Source organism: Corvus brachyrhynchos, unplaced genomic scaffold, assembly GCF_000691975.1.
Source record: "Corvus brachyrhynchos isolate BGI_N302 unplaced genomic scaffold, ASM69197v1 scaffold221, whole genome shotgun sequence".
Classification (NCBI taxonomy): domain Eukaryota; kingdom Metazoa; phylum Chordata; class Aves; order Passeriformes; family Corvidae; genus Corvus; species Corvus brachyrhynchos.
Genome location: NW_008236622.1, coordinates 3,868,890 through 3,885,602, shown reverse-complemented (window position 1 = coordinate 3,885,602; position 16,713 = coordinate 3,868,890). Strand labels below are relative to the sequence as shown.

Sequence of the window (16,713 nt, the reverse complement as noted above, 5' to 3'; positions counted from 1 at the left end):
TGATTCCAGCTCAGCTCTGCAGGGCAGCCTCCAGGCCAAGCCAGACCAGAGAGAGAGACGAGATGCCCGTGTGGCTGGTTCCGCACGGAGGCGGCTTTATTATGGGTCCTCTCCGGCGAAGGGGAGAGCCAGGGACGGGAGCCCTCTCTCTGCGCCACAGGGGCCCATAGGGCTTGCTTTTATAGGGATACAGGGGATCAATAAAGGCCAATGGATTACAGAGGATCTGGGATGGGTACAGGCCAATGGGTTACGATGAAATCTGCATAGTGTCTCCCAAAGGATTGTAGGTCTGTCTTTCCTCCCTGTGACCAAAGTGGTTGCCTTTCCAGGGAGTCCTGCTGGGCGATTGCGAAATCTCTTATCTCAGCAGACATCCCTCCAGGGCAGGGGCTGAGCATACCCCGCATCTTTCTTCCCAGTACCTCTCTCAATTTGTTCAGCTTGCGAATGAAGAGTCAAATTAGGCCACTGATCAAAATGTGTGGCAAGACTGACCAAAACGAGAGCTGTGGCTAGGCTACTATTAGTTTATAATGTTAATTTAGGAATTTAATTTTAGTTTGTACCCTAAAATCTGTGACGTACATTTTGTCTATAAAATCCCATGTAAAAAAATCCTTGAAACTTAGAGGGACCTGTTCCTTCTGTAGGCACTGCCCCAGCCCCTTGTGGGCCAGGTGCCTGGAAAACTCAAGGATGCCAGTAAGGAAATTCTGACTTTGTTCTCTGCCAGCATTGTCTTAGTTGCTTTAAAGTATTTTAGTCCTGTTGTTCAGCAGTTATATGCAGGCTTTGTGATGTGGCTGAGGGGAAAAAAAGTCAGTAGCACAAACTGCTCTACAGTAATTAGCAAAAGAGGAAATGAAGCAGTTCCTGCTCTGGGATGAGTATACGGACACTTAAAAGCTTCTGTCCTTGAATTAAAAATGATAAAACAGCAAACTGCATATTTTAAGCACCTCGATGTTCTAGAGGATTCGGACTGTGCTTATTTGTTTGTTGCTTAATGCTTGTAAAGCTCTGTGGACCTGTATTTTAGCTGTAGGAAACCTTTAGATCTCCTTTTCACTTCCAGCATGTGAATAGTTTAGCTGAGGTCCATAGCGTGACTTTAAACCTGAACATGCCGAGCTGCTATGCTGACCTCTGTAGTCTTCCTCTATTCCTTCTGAGTTCATTGGGACTTGTGCCAGGGGATGGGATTAATTCAATTGCAGAGACAAGCCAAGCTGAAGAGACAGTGGTTTTTTTGCAAGATGTTCTGCAAATCACAGCGATGCTGCAAGCAGGCTCAGACCAGAAAGGTGTTTTGGGGTGAAATACAGCACAGAGGAACAAGAGCCTGGGGGCTTCTGCATGTGAGACCATGGCTGCTTTACCCTGACTGAGCTGAGTCAGTTTTGAGGGCACTTGTTCATTTCCAGGGAGTGATGGCTGTGACTCACAGTAGGAGAACAGATAGTAAGAGGTGGAGGGAAGAAGTTTGGCAGTGTCTGATTGCTCTGCATTCTTACCTGCAGCAAGGTTGTAGGATTTCTTTTGCCAATCCTTTTTCAATTTTTCCTGGGCTTCTTGTGAAGTGTAAAGGAAAATGTGCACAGCAAATGAATGTTGGGAATGAGTCTCTGGTGCTGGCATGGCATAATTAATTTTCTTATGTTCCTTTGCCTGAGCTGTAAACAGCACAAACAGCTGGTAAATGAAGCAGTTTCTCTTGCATGTAAGAAAGGTGGAGATAACCATTTTCCTGGCTTGACTTATTTGTTCCTTCTTCACTGTGCTTAGGTGGTGTTAAAGGGTTTCTGCAGGTCAGGTATGGCTCTGTGGATTTTCCAGCACACTTTCCCCCAAGTAATTACAAGTTCATAGAAACAAATCTTTCAATGTCAGCGGGGCCTGTTTTGGCAAAGCTTTTATCAAAAGGATCTTTTAAATTCTAGCATGTAATTCCTACCCACTCACCCCTCTTACCCATTCCTGAATAATTTCTATATTACTCTGTATTTATAGTTTTTACTTGGTACTCAGAAATCAAGAGCATTTTCTGTACTGTATCTGAGTGCTGAAGTTTGAGTGCTGTGGAGGAGCCTTTTGTTTTTGTCCAAATGAAAAACAAATGCCAAAAGTTTGCTAAGTAGAGGTCTAGTTTTGCAGGAAATTTTAGTAAGGACAGCTGCAGAAGAAACTTTCCTACTAATTTGAAACTCTCACTCATCCTTTCATTTTATTACATTGTCAGAATCTGTAGGTGGAAAGGCTGATATTCTGCAAGATATGGAAGGCCTGAGCTGTTAGAGAAATCTGCTGTAATTGGGTGCATTAATGGCAAGCTCAGTGCTGGTTGTGAGATTGTATTTCTATTGTAACTGTGTTTTCTTCTGCCTTTCCCTCTCCCTGAAATGAAGCCTAAGATCTTTTGACTACTTGCTGTATACTTGTATTTGTGTATAGAGCTTACTTGTGGAAAAACATGGCTACAGTTGTACAGCATCAACGTTATCCACTTCTCTTCCTTTAAAATGCTGTGAAGCAGAACTACCCTTCTGCAGAGCTCTGTCGCATTCAGTTACAATGCCTCACTACAAACCACACAATGGAATGGCAAATTCACATCTCCATTTGTAAAAGAGCATCCCTGCATCATTTCTAATTCCAGTGCTGCTTGATCCTGTTCTGCTGGTGCCCTGAATTGGGAGGGATGGTTGGAAGCTCTGTACTGCACAGCTCTTGATGTAAGAGTCTGTGCTAGCAGGCTGACAAGGAAAAAGCTAGGGCATCTGAGATTTTGTGGCCTAACTCTGAATTCAAAGCCTATTAATGATTTGTTACAGATAATTGCAATCCCCATCTTCTAGTTGTATTTATAGTGTCACACTTTCCCTTTTACTTTTCCTCTGTTATTTTTATCTATGAAAAATTCTGTTAACTAACAGATATGAAAATCTTATGTGTTCTTTAGAATTTTTTTAATATGGTGCTAACAGGTATGTTTCCTTATGTCATATTTCTTACAGTGTTTTGTTTGAGCTTAGAAAATGCTTTGTGATATTATTAGTCTTGTAGCAGCATGCAGGATGGTCATGGAAGAGTGTTTAACCTCCCATGGGACTGTGTGTTATTTGAAAAGTTACAGAGAAGATATTAAGAGGAAGGCATATAAAGGCATATTACAGGCAGTATTGTAATTTTGCTATGATGTTAGATTAGTTTTTAATATACATTAAAAAAAAATAATGTTCAAGGCCACATCCTGTGAATCGTGAAAGATCTGGAAAATGAAGTGAAATATTGCATCTTCACCTGTGGCTTTTTCTGAAGACCACCTCAGTAAACCACTTCTAAAACTATTTTCTTTACTCTTACAAGTTGCAGTGGAAGAAGAATGGGCGTCTGCTTTGCATTTCAGCATTCTCACTCTTACATTAGTACTGTGCTTAATTCTCTCTTTTCACAGGCTCAGTTTCACAAATTTTTTTCTTTTTGGTTCCTTTCCTGATCCATGTCACTGAATATTATCCTTGTCAATTAAAATAGCACTGAAAAACCATAGAATACCCAGCAAGTTACAGTGGGAGAGTAAAAAAATCCCAATTCTAACAAAAAGTATGCCTTAGTGGTGCTCATTCAAAAGACGTTAGTTTGTTGGTATATGTGGATATTCTATGCGAAAGTACATAAAGGAATTAAATATATTGGTTGTGTTTATAAAGGTGTGAAGTTTAATGACTTAAAAATGGAGATGTTACAGGAGATTAAACCTTATAAGGAAAAGCTACTATACAAATACTTGTATCAGTACCAGCAGCTTTCAATATGCTTTTGGATCAATTTATGAAGTAACTTATCCCCTCCAGTTAAGAATAAATAAATCATTAAGCAGACTAAGAATTTTACTCAAAAAACCCAAAACCAAACCAAAACTAACGAAGCAAAAAAACCCACAATAAAACAAACCAAATGCAAAAAACCCCTCCACAAACCAAACTAAAAAGTTAATAAAATTTAACTTAGTCAAGTTGAAACAACTTCTATAGCCATCTTAAATAGCCGCAATATTTCAGTTTATTTTGACAGATATGTACCAACCTATCTGCCTAGGATTCCGTATTTGGCTTTTTTGCATGATGCCTACTGACTTCTGTGGGAACAATATAAATTATATGGAAGGCATATAAAGCACCACAGGCCATACAGATAGAAATCCCAGTAGTTTTCTTACATCCCTAAGACTGCTTTTTTTATAACTAAAAATGTAATTTTGAGTGGTTTCTACTGTTTACCAGTACACAGCTCCCTTCATTCAGTCTCTCTAACACTGTTCTTCCCCATGCTGTGCTTACTTTCAGCACTCAATATTAAAGCATTATATATCTGGAGAATTCTTCTGTGGTAAAGTCCATTGGATTGATCAGGCCATTTTTAATGTGATGGAACATTCAATATTTATGCCTTGAAAAATAACTAAAACTAAACCTAGCTAATGTAATGTACTGGCTGTTGCAAAAGTTGCTCCTTTTCATCTTATGTTCTTTCTTATAAAATTACCTTGATTCTAAATGTGTCCTGGGAAACCTGTTCCACGTAACATGAATATGTATTGTTGGAACAAGTTTTTCCAACTAGGTGGAAAAGGCAGAAGCAATGAAATGCAGTGGGAAGACAGGGAAAAGGCATGGCTTGTGCTTGTGTCAGAGGAAGACACAAGACTTGTGTTGTATGGTGGGAGTAACACGTGTGTGTGTCTGTGTGTATATCCAAAAAAAAGAAATATTTAATGCCTTGTTAGTAACCAGAATAATTTTTTGAATAATACATTCTGCTCCTGAATATATCTGTGTTTCTGTGTTCAGATATCCTCCTTCAAAATTCAAGTAGTAGCTTTCAGTGTTCTGAAAAAAGGTTGGAATTAGAAAGGGTTCCTGGGGTGTGTTCTTGTCCACTTGTCTTGTATCAGTTGCTCCACTCTAGTTTATCACTGTGCATGTGACCTATGACTACTTCTACTTTTCTCTGTATATTGTCCCTTCAAACATGGGATCTATTTACTGTATCACTGGCTCTAGACTATATGTGCATGGCAGATCACCAAATGCTACTAAAACCTCTCTGACATGAAAGGCAGAAGAGTCCAGATCCAGAGCATGGTCCAGGACAGAAGCAAATAAGTGTCAGGCTTGTAGTGCCAGGCCTCTGAGCACAAGGACTGAGAGCCACTTCTATTAAATTGGTTTGGCAAGTCTGCAAGAATATGTTTGTCCTGATACTGGCTCTGCTGCTCTTTTGTATGATCTTCAAAAATGCCTGGATTCCTCTGCTTCTGAATTCTATAAGCTACCTTAATGATGTATTAATATCAGGCAGGACTTCTGTGAAAATTTGTGTTGGTTAAGTACTCTGAAGATGTGAAGAGCAATGTACTGTAATTATGACTATATGATATTATATCCTGTTTAATTGGTTGTTCTTTCTCTCTTTGTTTTTTTAACCTAAATTCTTGTTCTTCATTAGTGAAGTACTTGTCGTTGAGACAATTTTCAAAGCAAAATAAGAGTATTCTTAAGTAATTTGAGCTGAAGTAACATTTGAGATTCAATAGAAATCAAGTTGTTGCTCAGCTTTCTCGACTTCTTCATGAACAGATATACTCTGGTGTGTAATAGGCTGGACTTACAAAATTAGAAGAAGATAGCTACACTCCTCAAAGGGCAGCCAGACTTGTGTAGTGTTGTGCATCTTCTACAGATAATTGACTACATAAAGTAAATCGTGATAAAAGAAAAATGTGCAGAAAATATTTTGCCATTATGTAGTCTGTGAGTGGCTAAGAAATTATGAACAAGTTTTACAGTCATCCTGCTGGAAAAATGAGGATTTAATAGATTTGGAGGAGGATTATGCTTTATTCTTTTTATGGTTTGTCTTTTGTTATATCCTTCCAATACTATAATCAAGTTCTGGCCACTTTGCTTTGTGAGACTAAGGCTAATGTCTTCAATCTGGGGCTCCTCTGGAATTTTAAAGTGTATTTTAATAGCTGCCCAATCAGGAGAGTCTCACTTGTGCACTTGTTGGCAAATCCAAGTACAGTGGGATTGAGAGCAAATCCATGAGAAGTTCTTGATGCTGGTGCTTCCCCTCAGTCTGTTTCCATGCTGGTGTCCAATCCTAGAGCTAAAGATGTATCCTAACGGGCATTATTCCCAGCCCCTTTGACAAAGTACAGCATATTACTTGAAGCAGGAAAATCCCTGTTGTCCCAGATTGCATCTCCTTTCAGCCTGTTCCAAAGGAAGGTGTATTGATTTCCGCACCACCCCCCCCCCCTTCCTTATCTGGGGCTAAAAAAAAGGAGATATGTTATCAGTATAGATACTACAACTACCAGAATTCATGTCATACAATGAGCTAGAGTTCACTAACAAACTTATATCAAAAAGTTTTAAGAGGGCTTCCTGAGGAGCTGTGCAGGTTACTGACTATTGATCTGTTTAGCTCTTTTCAGAAAACTGCAAGAATTGCCTAAAAGTGAAGGAAGCTTAAGCTATGTGTTTGTGTGGTGGCTGAGGGTAGAAAGGAACAATCAGTCATTGATTCCTTGTATAGTTTTTGAATAGTTGTGATAAGATTCAATAATAAAGTATTAAAAGAAGGTTACAGTAAAAGAAGAAGTAAGTGTATTTCTAAACAACCAGAAGATCATTAGTTTGAAAGGATCTGTCTCTTCTGTCTGGGTTATGAGTTGAACTGATGCAGGCAATACTGTTGATATAATTATTTTCACAGAAAATGTGAGCTGCTGATGGTCAGAATTTTGACCATGAAATGAGAATGATAGAAAGCTCACCCAGTACATAGAGAAGGGATTAAAACTTGGAAAATTTTCAGGGAGCTGCTTTGTTGGTGTGTGCAGGCTGTAACATTTGACATTGTTATTTTCAAAGTAGTTATTAGAACTGCTAAAATAACTATTAAAACTTGCATGTCACACACAAGTGAGCAATCAGACAATGTGAGAGGACAATGGGAAGTTCTGTGTCTAGAACTGAAGCCCGTAGTTGGCTACAGTGAAGGACTAATCCTCAGCTGTAGAAACAGAGGGCTTTTCCAGTAGGAAGAGAGGGTATCCTGTACCATTAGCAGTTCTCTGTTTCTGGAGCACCATATCAAATCCTGGGGTGGTAGTTCCAGGAGGATCTCGGTAAGGAATGTTCATCTAATTGAGGCAGAGGACTAGAGTGATTTCACAAAATTAGCTATTGTAGTTTAGCAAATCACTCCCAAACTTTTTCCTTAACAATTTCCCCCTGCCCCCTATGTTGGGGGGTATACTCATTTTTCTTTTGTTTTCCTCTTTAACAGAGAAAAGATATTGCATCACTGTGATAATGTCTGGGTTGAGGTTAATTTCCAGTGCTAGAACCTGGAAACAGGGATCCTTCTCCCTTTTTTTTCCTTTTTTTTTTTTTCTCTTTTTCTGAAGATGAATGTTGAATTTCATCTGAACATTAGCCTTAATGTCTTCAAACTGTGTTTCTATGTTCAAGCTCTCATCTGTGTTATTTGGGAGAGCATATTATTCATTAACAGTCATACCCTATACCTTTTGTATCAGTGTGAGCCTCCCCAACCTCTCAACCAGCAACTCATTTCTTCTGAACAAAATAAGGTTCAGAAATATGCCTAAAGGTGAAATCCCTTAAATAATAAACTACTAGCTTCTGTCCTTTTGTCAACAAAACATATAAAAATGCCCTTCCTTGTGACTTTATATAAAGTCAAGTTATTACAAATCTGTTTGTGCTCTCTTGTTTCCATGGAAACAGTCAGTCTAATTTTAGGGAATACTCTTCACTCCTACCATTTGGTTAAGCTTGACATAAATTTATGTAGTACCACTGGAGTCTCTTGCATTGTCATCCAAGAGAGCTCAAAATGGAGTTGGAGACAGTGTACACCATCAGATAAAGTGGATGCAAGTGAAAATTTCCAAAAAGAAGAAAAAAACCAAACCCCAAAACCAACCAAAGGAAAAACAACCAAAACTGAAAACAAACAAAACCAACAAACCCAGAAATCTGCCGTGTGAGCTTTGTGAGGTACCTCTGTGTTTGATTAAATGTACTGTTACTGGATTTGTCTGAAATAATATTAAAGGAAGAAAGAATCTAGCAAGAAGTGGATTTTATTTAACTCATATATGTAGCAGACCTCTTCCTTCTGGATATTTAAATTTTAAAATAATGAAAATATATATTGTCACATGCACATGTAGAAACAAAGTAGAAAAGCAAATTAGAAGACAGGTGGAGAGACAGTGCTGCTCAGTTTTTAATGACTAGATAACTTCATCTGTGTTTGTAATAAAGATGAAGCTACCTAATGATATAACTGATGAAATGTCGCCTATAAAGGCCAGGGTGCCTGTATTAAATCAATAGTGCCGGTGTGTTGCATACAATACACCGAGGAGTAAAAATGAGGTGAAATCTCGTATCTCAGCTGTCAGCAGAGTATAAGCAGTGGAACAGAACCATCTAACCCATGGTCAAACCCAGGAGCAAGACCTTTGCTTCTGCTAACACCGAAATGGGAACTGTCAGAGCATCAGGAGCTCTCAGGAAAATTATGCTTTCAAAGATTAGGGAGACATGAGAGAGGTTTAAGAATTCCAGCTTTAAGAGTGCCCGTGTCTTATGATTTAAGCCAAATAATAGTTCTAGAAATATCTCTGTGCTTTAGCACAACCAATGATATTCAGGGCATTGCACAAGGAAGTGCATAGAATGTGTCTATAACCTAAAGTTCTTAGTATTGAGATATATTGAGAGCAAAATAATCTGTATTGCTGAATGTAAAAGAAACAGATATCACCTGCACAAAGTTTTATTCAAGGAGATTTAGTGCCATAAAGAGTAACTTTATTTAGTGCCCACAAAGAGCCAATTCTTGACTCTGGTAATTGCAGGGAGCCTAAAGAAGTTAGAGTGTGCATAGTGCTTGTTGGTTTTGGTTTGTGGCTGAGCCCACAACAGCTCTTGGAACCCTGAGTGTACTTAGTTAGGGTGACTTATCTCAGGCAGTAAACAAATGCTCATCTATACCATTGCATCCCTGTGTGCAATTATATGAGCAGAGCTCCTTCAATTACTTCTCTAACAACAATAAACTATTGTAGACCATAAAATCACAGACAATGGATTGTTAATTGTCATGTCCTTAACCTAATAACATTATTGTGGATCTAACAGTGTTTGTCTTCACTCATTCTCTTATTTTTAATTATGTTATGACCTAAGAGGAATTTTAGTGAATTGAATGTTTTTGTTTGGGTTTTCTTTTGGATTTGGTCTCGAAGTGTTATACTACATATATAAATATGAATGGGAAACCTGTAATATAGAAAGTAGCATCATAGAACGTGCAGATGGAAAAGGATCTTCACAGGATAAGTAATGCTGCTTTATTTACATTTGCTAATAAGGAATCTGGGATAACTTTCACAATATGCTTCGGAGAATTAACATAGATCCCAAAACACACGTAACAAATTATTCTTTTCCTTGAATTGATATGAACAAAGTAGCTCATTTAGATTTACATTTAATAAACTGAGTAGCTTTAAAATATTTTAGCTAGAGACTAATTTGCTGTTGATATTAAAGATATTAAACTTCCCATTTGTAGAAATAACTTAAGGACTTAAGGAAGAGTAACTCCCATTTAACAGGAGTGTGGAGTGTTTTAAATATTTCACCATGTTTTTATGAATTGTGGCGAAATATTTTGAGAGCAATGTGACTCAAAGCAATTAGGCATGCCATAGCTATCTTAGTGATTCATCTAGATTGCAGAGACATGAAGTAGCATGTATGCCATGACCATTGTCTTCACTACTATATTAAGGCAAACTCTTTGGCATTTCTTCTAGAGCTCCCAGATAACTGGGTTTTAAAATTTATTTCAGCAGTTGTCCTGTTTCCAGTTGTATATGTCTGGCGGCAATGAATCTCTTCCTCCTTTCTGCTCATGCTCCACCAAGCACAATTTTTCTGTTCATGTCAGGAGACCTGTTGCAGTGCTTTAATTTGTGATTTGTGAAATACATCTTGTTAGGAACAGCAAAAGCTACCCCCAGAAGAGTACAGTTGGTGACAGTGCAAGCAAGACAAAGGAATTGGCAGCAGAACAAGACACTGCTGGGAAAGCATCTGTGCTGTGCTTTCAAAAGTAGTGTGTGGGGGGAAAGCAAGAACAGTGTGAGAGGTAGAAACTGTAGCTCCTGGCTTATGCCTCATACAAGGTCAAAATAAAAAAATTAAAACCCTATTAATAGTTCCAATTCATTTACTCAGTTTTATTATTTTTCCTATTTTGGCAGGATTAGGAGGAACTGATTCTTTCTGAGGGCTGCCAAAGGTGTATTCAGGCTCAGGTGCTCATTGAAGTCTTTAGACCACCTGCTAAAAAGCCTTGCTTGTGTCCTGACCCACCCTGTGCTGCCTTCTGTTGCTCTTCTGACCAGCCGTACCCCTTTCTGGAGTATATATATAGCTCTCAGCAAGACATAGCTGGATGTTTGATCTATTCTGGTGCCTTCATTCCTTTTGATACTTCCTGACAACATTAATGGAAGCTGCTGCCTCTAAATTGATGTGTTAGCTGAAAGAGGAAGGGTTTTTTCTTTTTGTCTAAGACTGCTATGTGTGGTGGGTTACACTGGAAGAGGCTTTGCAAGCTCTTGGCTTCCCGAAGGGCACTGTGTCAGATGGAGCTCAGGAGAGATCCTTGGTCTCTGTGATGGCACAGTACCCTCACAGAACTGCTTCTTTAGTATCCCAAATACTTATGAAAAGTCCAATGTGGAGGGGCCCCATTTGTGCTGTCAGTTTTACAAGTGAAAGGCAGGAGTGGAAACCATTATGGAAACCAGAAAATAGCCCTATGGCTTTTGGCTGTCATACAGAAGCATCCCATGGACAGACTATTTCACAGCCTCCACCTACCTTCCTCAGTCTTTGGCTTCCTTTTGTACTTTGGCTTCTGCAAAACATGCCAAAAAACCCCAATCCAACCACTGTCCCAGTCCCCACAAATTTAGGTGTAAATCTTATTCTTCAGAGAAGAAAAATTGTTGAGTGCTGGTGATAATTTAAGTTTGTAGGGTTTTTTTGTCTTTATTCAACATGAAATTGGTGTGTGGTCAGAGCTGAATCTAGAGGCTTTCTCTCTTAAAAAAAAAAAAAAAGAGAAAATATCAATTTGATTTAAAATCCCCAAATTTCTTCTGTTGTCTAAGTTGACAATGGGAAAAGCAAGATTTGCTGCATGTTCTTATACCCAGCAATGACTAATTTAGAGCAAAATTAAAGGGCCAAGAATAAATGATAAAGGCAATTCTTCATATTTGTTTAACAAGTGCATGGTTAAATTCAAAGTTACCTGTCATTTGTGTATAAAATGCTAGACTGTTACACTGTATTTCTTCTCAGTAAGTTGTGCTGCAGCTTTGGACATATTTTGAATGCTTCCAGAGGAATAATGCAATCAATTTCACAAATAAGAAACACTGTGCATCAAGCTCAAAAAGCATGAAATGGAATAGTATTAGACTAGACAAGAATTCCTGGCATCAAATGCTGTTATCATTCTCTTAATGGCACAGCTCACGGTCACTCTTGCCTGGCTTACAGACCTAAGAGCATTTCTGTGTTAAGCTGGAGAAGTTTTTGAGCAAATGCTGTTAAGGATCAGAGAAACTTTGCAGAGCAAGGATCTTACCATGTTTGCAATAATATCCTGGTAAATTTTTAGCTGACATCAAGGAAAAAGCCAGTAGTTCCTCTAGAACTCTCACTGTCACTAAGTACTCATCGTGATGTTCAGGGAGCTCATGGGCTGATGCTGAGATGGTGCAAACCCTCAGCTCTTCCAGAAGGCTCCCAGTCTTGGTGCCAGACAGGATGTAAATATCTCCACTATGACATTTTATGCTGAAGGACTGCAGCTCAGCAGACATCAGTCTGGTTCTGCTGGAGGGGTTAAGAAGCTGTATGTTCCTGGTAGATATTTTAAGGTGATTTTCTTATACCTGTATGTGGGCTGGTATTTGGAAACATGAAGTATTGCTGTCTGTGCTGACCTTGCCCTGTACATACTAATAAATACTAATACATGCAAGATGTCACCATGGTTGAAAGGCTCTTCTTTAAATACCAAGTGCTGTTGGGTGCTATCTTCCAAACTATCAAACATCTTCAAAACCAAAAATATTTTAATACGTGTATTTCTTGCTTTTGCAAAAAAACAAACACATACTTTTAAATTATGCTTCAGTAGTGTAGTGATTGTGTAACAAATTAATAGAGTGACATGTGATAAACAAAGACAGTCATAGTAACTGTGGTGTCCCTTACAGCTAATTTCCCAGTAAGATTTGTTTTCAGCTGGAAGGTTGGCATTCAGCTTTCATCACAGTTGCCCTGTTGCTACAGGGATGTTTTGCATACATTGTATGGAGAGCTGACATGTAGGGAAGCCAGATTCTACTTTGCCTTTCAGCAATCTTCTTAGTCTGTGGGGAAAACAGATGTGGTTTTAATCCTTTTTATCTGTTCATTGCAAAGTGACAGTGCATATTATGTAGGTGAAAGGGAGAATAAAGTCTTAATGCATTTATTTAGCTTTCTTGCATGTGGGTTTGTTTTTTTGTGGTTTTTTTTTGTTTTGTTTTTTTTTTTTGTTTTTTTTTTTTAACTCCAAAAAGACTACTAATTTTGGCAGTCTTTATCATTTAAGGTATTTTTAAAGCAGACTCTCCAGTTCCCTGGATGAAATCAAATAGCTTTGTTTGACAATGTATGTGGTGTGGAAATGATTCTGTGATCCTCTTGTGTATTGGAGTATGTACATGATCTGTATTTACTAAAGAGGCAGGAATTATACACGCATTTAGGTAATCCTTATCTCTGACATGAACCTGTAACGATTAGTTTGTGGTTTGGGTTTTTTTTACTTTACCTGTAAAGCTTAATTTCACATGTCCCACTTACATGATACAGGTAATTTCTGCCCTGTGATCTTTTCCATGGCAAGGTGGGTTAGTTTCCAAGTTGTTGGTCAATTTCATGCAAGAATGTGAAGTTCTAATCCTTGCTTTTGAGAATGGAGGAACTATTTCATATACACCTTTAGTTCTGGAAAGACTAGCTTATGTAAGAAAATCCTTCTCACTGGATAGATCTTAGTGGATATAGCTAGACAGACAATGCAAAGCACTGTCCCTGGCTGACCAGCCAGCCATACATCTTAAGAAAAGGTTCTACTAGAGTCCTCAGAAATGCACTTCAAAAACAACATACCAAAGTGAGCCAGAAAGAAACCCAAGTATTTTTAGGGTTTATTTTTCCATGAAATATTGGAAAACTCTAACTGTGTGAATCTGGTTATTAAATAAGCTATTTGGAAAAAGATGCAATAAAGTATTTGCTGAAGGAAATAGAAATAGGTTTGGGTTTTTTCCTGTTGCAGTATCCATGTACAGAGCCTGCTCTTCCATATCAGCACAGCTAATCTGCTCTGTGTTGAGGCTTCCACAGTTTGCACACGGAGGCCCTTCAGACTGCTGAGAAATTAGTAGGAAAACTTTTGGAAATATTCTCTGATTACTGGGTGCTTGTTCCACTAATGGGAGAAACAGAGAAAAGTTCCTCAAATTAATGGCTTAGTGTACTGCTAATGACTCTAAATTAAGAGGCTGTGCTTTCTGAATTCTTTTGTGGAAAGTCAATTTTGCCAGTTTTTACTAAAGAAAGGGTATTATTTCTGTTAAATTACATTTTTAGGTTATAGACATTATGTTATGTTATGAAGGTCTCCCCTGGAAAGACTATTACCTGTCATCTCAGGACTTGTCTCTTTGCTTTGATGCCACAGTTAAAAACAGTTTGCTCTTTTTTGAAGTAAAAGCCTGTGGTAAAGGTGAAAAGCAAAATTCTGAGTTGCCTGGAAACCCTACTAGTTTAGGGTTAATGCAGAGTTTTAGTGGTTTTTTGTTTGTGGGTTGTTGGGGGTTTTTTTTGCGGTGGTGGATGTTTGTTTTTGGGCTTTGTTTTCATTATCTCCCTCCCAGTCATATGGACAAGAACAAAACTCAAGTTCAGTGATGTTGCTATCATGGAAAATAGATTAGGGTTTCAGAATGAAACATGCCATGAAGCAAAAGGGGGAAAATTTCGTTTTGCCATATTCCCATTCTGAAATAGATATTTGTTTGAAAACCAGCTCTTGTCAGGGAAGTGTCTGTGATATTTTGCCACAGAAATCCATAATATCTATAGAAAAATGCTACATGGGTGCAGAGATAGTCTACAAAAATAACAACTAAAGTAAGATTTCATAGAACATGACAAGGTTGGGATCAGCAGAGTTTTTTGGTTCTGGTCTCAGGATGTGTGCATGTATGTGCTTGAGAGACAAACATTAATGGGTTTTAAAGTATGCATTTTTATTTCTCTTTGGTTATAATGGAAAAGCAGAATAACACTAGCCTAGGATCCTATATACTTCATTAAACTAGTGATAAGATGCTTTTTGCAAGTCATGACCTTTATTAATTTCTATTTGTATGGCCACACACAACCGAAATACACAAAGTATTATTTCTGTTCATGTATTCCTTTCGAGTCAACACAACATACAGGCATGGTTATATAGCTAAAAAAAAAACCCAAACAAAACAAAAACTCCATTTACTTGCTACAATAGTAGTACAATTTTTTCTGGTGCAAGATGGAAAAAAATCACAATTTCTTGTTATCAGCATGTTAAGACATGGAAATACCCAAACTGCATATTTTGTATTTGTATTAGATAAGAACACCTCACATTCTCTACAAGAGGCATGAGATAGGAAACTTTCATAATTTTAGAATACTATGGTGTAAATAACTCTCTTCTCCAAAGGGTCAAGTCCACAAAAAGAAGAAAGATAGCTGCATTCCTATTTCTTTGATGAAAGTGGGGAAAATGATGTAGCACTGACTCTACAAATTTATAGAGGAGCAAAAGCAGAAAGACACTTTAATATAATTTCTGAAAGCTTGAGAAAAGCCAAACGGGATTTTCAACTACTTTTTGTTGAGTCAAAGGTCCTAAGCCATCCCAATTGACCTAGAGAGAGAAATGTGGGCTTGTCACTGGTTGGTAATAAAGAAAAAATGGGAGAAGAATCTTTACTGCATGTGTGTGTGGGTGAAGTGAATCCTGCTGTTCATCTTCTCAACAGGCCATAGGATACCATTAGCATCCTTCTCATCAGCCAGTGAATTTTGTAGGTGAAAAATAGGTTTTTTTCCTTTCTCTCAAAAGTGTGGTTGAGCAAAAACTAGAAACACACACAAAAATCTTATTTTGTCTTGGTAATGCAAACAAAGAAGAAAAGGAGAGGAGCAAGCCAGAACTGAAGTTGGAGTCAGCATTTTAAATTAGTTATTCTCCCTCTGCTTCACTCCCTCAGTGTTCTGGCACCACAGCTGACAATAAGCATTTTCTAGTTAGATTATCGAACTCTTAATGTCTGCAACAGCATCTGTGCAGTGAGGATTAAGCAAAACAATGCATTTTAGCCCTGTGGAGCCACAAGCTGCAGCCAGCTCCAGTGTGGATCTGTTCAGGTTTTGCTCCAGGAGATCTCCAGCATAGGGGCTTTGCTGTTCTGAAATGGGAGGTACAAAGAGAAAATGGCTCAAGGCCTCCCTGAGCTATCCCAAAGCCAGATACTTTGGATTTCCTCACCAATGAGTGGCAATGGATAGCCTGGGGCTTTGGGGTGCTATATGAGGCTGGCAGTGCTTGTTCTGCAATTTAGGCTGCAACATCCCTGTATGGAGTTACCTGAGTTAGAACAAGCTTATTCTGTGTCTGTTGTACCTCGGTTGCTCTGTTTGTTGCTCAAAATTATTGCACAGTGTGTTGTACTTCAAACAGGGACCTAAAGTCAGAGCCGTGAAATGCATTTGTTCCTTGGGAGAATCAGTAGATCTTGTCTCAAAATATTCGTTTTCTTTACATATAAGTGATAAAATGAATTAAGAAAAGGCATGTGTGTTAATTTGAAAGCTACACGTAATAGCTGAAGAAAGGAAACCCAAAGGGTTTCTCCATGTGGTAACTTTTCATGAAAATCAACAGCAGATTTATCTAGAAAATAAATTAATAGGAAACCTAGGGTTTGACCAAAGCAATGTTATTAACAATGTTATGATTGATAATCTTATCAACCTTAGCAAGATTTTATTAATGCAGTATTCAAGTGAATGTCCAGCTACTAGTTTTGAATTTCTGTTGTGCATTCCCATGCTTGGGGATTATTTTCTCCATGTGGGGTTGCTACCTGCAGTCATTTGCCTTAAAATGAGCTGATTAGGTAACTGGAATTCATACAAGAGAGACACAGTCTCCAAAGAGCACTGGTGTGTTTTGTTTTCTTCCTTATTTATTCTGGTGAAGCACAGGAACTCTATGTTCTGTCACAGAAATATATCTTTTTTTCATAAGTGCTATATAGGCACAAGAAGGACATGAGAATTGTCCTAATTACTCATAATTTGTGTCTTAGAAGAATTCAATATCTTGCTGCAAACACCAGCATTTGGGAAAAACAGCAAGCCTTTGCTTTCCTTCTCTTCTTTCCCTTCCCACCACCCCCCCTCC

The 16,713-nt window shown here is 38.3% G+C and overlaps 1 long non-coding RNA gene across 8 annotated transcripts in view; it reads left to right on the top strand.

The window, feature by feature from the left end:
- The window catches only part of LOC108444764, a 250,212-nt gene that overhangs the window by 107,362 nt on the left and 126,137 nt on the right, over window positions 1–16,713 (top strand). The gene's annotated exons all lie outside the window — the stretch shown is intronic.